The following is a 3,624-nucleotide window of genomic DNA, read 5'->3' on the forward strand; positions in this document are numbered from 1 at the left end:
CTGCCTTCCTTTTTTGTGTGTGGTTAGAAGTTGGTGTAGAAGTCAGTGAAGGCTCTAACTATTCCCTCTATGCTCTTTTCACTGCAACCTCCTATATCTTTTACATTAAATATTCTATTTGATTTCCTCATGGCCTTCAAGATACTATGGAAGTTCTTTCTATTTTGGTCACCTTGCTTCAACCATTGAACCTTGCATTTTTTGGCTAAGGAACTAATCCCTAACCTTTTTCCAATATCTGTCTTTTTGTGCCAATTTACATTCATGCTCCCTTAGTGTGATGACCAGATCATTTATTTTGTATAATTACATCCCGTGTTCCTTTTTGATGCTTCACATATGCGTGTTTATGGCTTTATAACTTGAGGGGTTGGTTAATTTTGTTCTGGAAAGCTTTCAGATTAATTTGGATATTTTAATTCTTGACTTAGAAGCTTAAATTAGAAATGTTGACCAAATTTTGACTTTTGTAAAAACAAACCCAGAACAGTATTTTGATGGCTCTGATAGCTTCGTATCGTGATTTTGGACTTGGGCGTATTCTCGAAATTGAATTCGGAAGTCTGTAGGTTGATTTGTGTTGTTTTGCCAAAATTTGGCAATTTGAAGTTGAAATGTTTGACCGTAGGTTGACTTTTAGATATCAAGTTTGGAATTTGATTTTGTGACTTGGAATAGGTCCGTTATTCTATTTAGAACTTATCTGCAAAATTTAGTATTATTTGTACTTGAATAGATAGGATTCGGACATTTAGTTGCAATTCTAAAGATTCTCGAAATTTACTTTGAAATTTATGCGTTTTGGTATTTGATTGGTTGTTTTAGATGTTATTTTTGTATTTTTCTCGCGCGAGCGAGTTCGTATGATATTTTTAGACTTGTGTGATGATTAGTTTGGAGCCCTGAGGGCTCGGATGAGTTTTGGACATGTATTAGAGTGTTTTGGATCGAAATACAGAATCTGGTGTGCTGATGCTTCAGGTATCGCATTTGCGAACACCAGGTTCGCAATTGCGAGCTTAGCAGAGGGGCCTCAGGTATCGCAATTGTGATACCTGGTTCGCAATTGGGAAGTGGCTTAGGATTTTGGGTAGCTCGAATTTTGCGACTAAACTATCGCTTTTGCGAAGAGGGGCTTGTTAGAGGCCACATTTGCGATGAATTCTTCGCAATTGCGAGGGTTTGCAATTGTGGACCTATGTCGCAATTGCGACATCTACAGCTGATCCAAACGATTGAAAGTTCGGATTTAATCTCATATTCTCTCATTTTAGAACCCTAGACTCGGTAGGAGGTGATTTGGAGAAGGGATATTCATCTACAAACTTTGGGTAAGTGGTTCTAATCGCTTTCCAACTATATTTCATCAATATATCTTACATTTTAGCATCGAAATCATGTGAATCAAAGTAAAAATTTGTGAATCTTTGTCAAGTTTTTTAGAAATAAGAATTTGAGTTTTGAGGGTCGATTTGTACTCGAATTTCAAAACTAATCACATATATGAACTCGTGGGGTTATGGGTAGTCGGAACCTACCGTTGGACCCGAGTTTTGATCAGGCGGGCCCTGGGTTAACTTTTGTTGACTTTTTGAGAAAAGTGTAAAGATCATGGCTTTATCTATTGTAATTATTTTCCTTTGCATTGTTTGAAGATATTAAGTCAATTTTGGTTAGATCTGAGCCGTGATGAGGTAAATTTTAGCGAAAAAGCTATTTTTGAGGGTTGAATTGGCCTAGTTGAGGTAAGTATCTTATCTAACTTTGGGGGGGGGAGACTATACCTTAGGTTTTGGGATTGATTGTGTCATTTGTGCTATGTGAAAGTCGTATACGCAAGGTGACGAGTGTGTACACGGGTTGTATGTAGTATTTTACCGGTTTAGGCTACTTAGACTATTTCTATGCTTTAATTGAATTATTATATCATGTTCTAAATTCTCATAGTCAATCTATTCTTACTTGTGTTAGTCTATCCTTATATGCCTTAAATGACTTTGTTAACACTTGTTCTATATCTTACTTGATAATTTGCTCTCATGCTTTTGTTGAACTTGTTGCCTCTCTCATTGTTACATCTTATCTATTTCTTTCTTTATTTATCATTTTTTGAAGTTATTGTTACATGTTGTCTCTTTCATTGGTGATTATCATTATTTGAAGTCATTGTTACATGTTATCTCATTCATTATTGATTATCCTTATTTGAAGTCATTGTTACAATGTTATGTCTTTCATTGTTGATTATCCTTATTTGAAGTATTTTTGACAAGTTATCTCTTCTATTATGACTTATTCTTATTAGTATCGTGGTTAAACATTATCTGTCTCACTATTGAGTTATTGGTGTTGAAGTTGTGAAACCCGTTATCATGTCGAGGCGAAGTATTAATTGTTGAGACATCTTCCTTGTTTAGAAATTTACATTCATTGTTATTGTTAATATTCTTGTACACATTGTGTTTGAGCCATGGGCTATTGTTGTGGAAACATTGATGTTGTTGATTATTGGTAAGTTATGACATATGGACACTTGTAGTGCGAGTTGTTATTGTGATGTGACATGATGCGCATGTGGCGGTAAAACGATAAGGGTTAATGTGCAGGCGGCGGCATAATGTGTGACTTATGTGCGTGTTTATTATAAGGGAATTATGTGAAGCCACGTGACGTCATAAGGTAGGCTAAAGTGTGCGTAGCTATTTCGGAAAAAATATTTTCAAAACTATTTAAATTTAAGGCTCATGTGGATGTGTAAGGAAAGATTGTGATTAAAAATGAGAAATGTGAATACGAGGCGGTACCTCCGTTGTTATTCTTATTGTGCACGAGGCGGTACCTCGTTGTGATTCTTGTTCTTTATCTCATGTTGCAAAGGGTTTATGGTGGGAACACTTCTTGTTTTTTTGTTCATCCTTGTTCTATCAGTTATTGTCCGTATATGATCATTGTGATTCTCTTTAATTGATTACTTTATATTATCTCCATGCTTACAATTTCCGGTATTTTTTCATATTATTAACTTATTTCGTATAACTTATTTCTCTGCCCTCCATTATTTATCGTTATTATGTTTTCATACTGTTTATTATGTCCTATAGCTGTCTTGACTTGGCCACATCACTGCTCTACCGAGGTTAGGCTTGATACTTATTGGGTATCATTGTGCTGTACTCATACTATGCTTCTGCACATCTTCCGGAGACTTCATGGTATGTCTACTCGGCGTCTGCAGGCCCCATAATCATTTTCCTTTATATTTACTTCCTGCTGTATTTTCATTCAGACAGTGATGTAGTTGACATTCTAGATTACACTGAAGAGCTTATGACTCAGTTCCGCCAGTTTTGGGAAATGTGTTGTTGACACTCTATTTCGGAAGGTCATATGAGTTTATCAGTCTTCCTGTAGTATTTCTATTAAATATTTTATTCAATTTAATATTAAATGTTAGGATTACCTACTCTTAGAGACTGGGTGCTATCACGACATCCTAAGGAGGGAAATTGGGGTCGTGACAAGTTGATATCAGAGCTCTAGGTTCATAGGTGTTACGAGTCATAAGCAGGTTTAGTAGAGTCTTGCGGATCGGTACAAATACGTTTGTACTTATCTTTGAGAGGC

The sequence above is a fragment of the Nicotiana tomentosiformis genome, chromosome 2, assembly GCF_000390325.3.
Source record: "Nicotiana tomentosiformis chromosome 2, ASM39032v3, whole genome shotgun sequence".
NCBI classification, from domain to species: domain Eukaryota; kingdom Viridiplantae; phylum Streptophyta; class Magnoliopsida; order Solanales; family Solanaceae; genus Nicotiana; species Nicotiana tomentosiformis.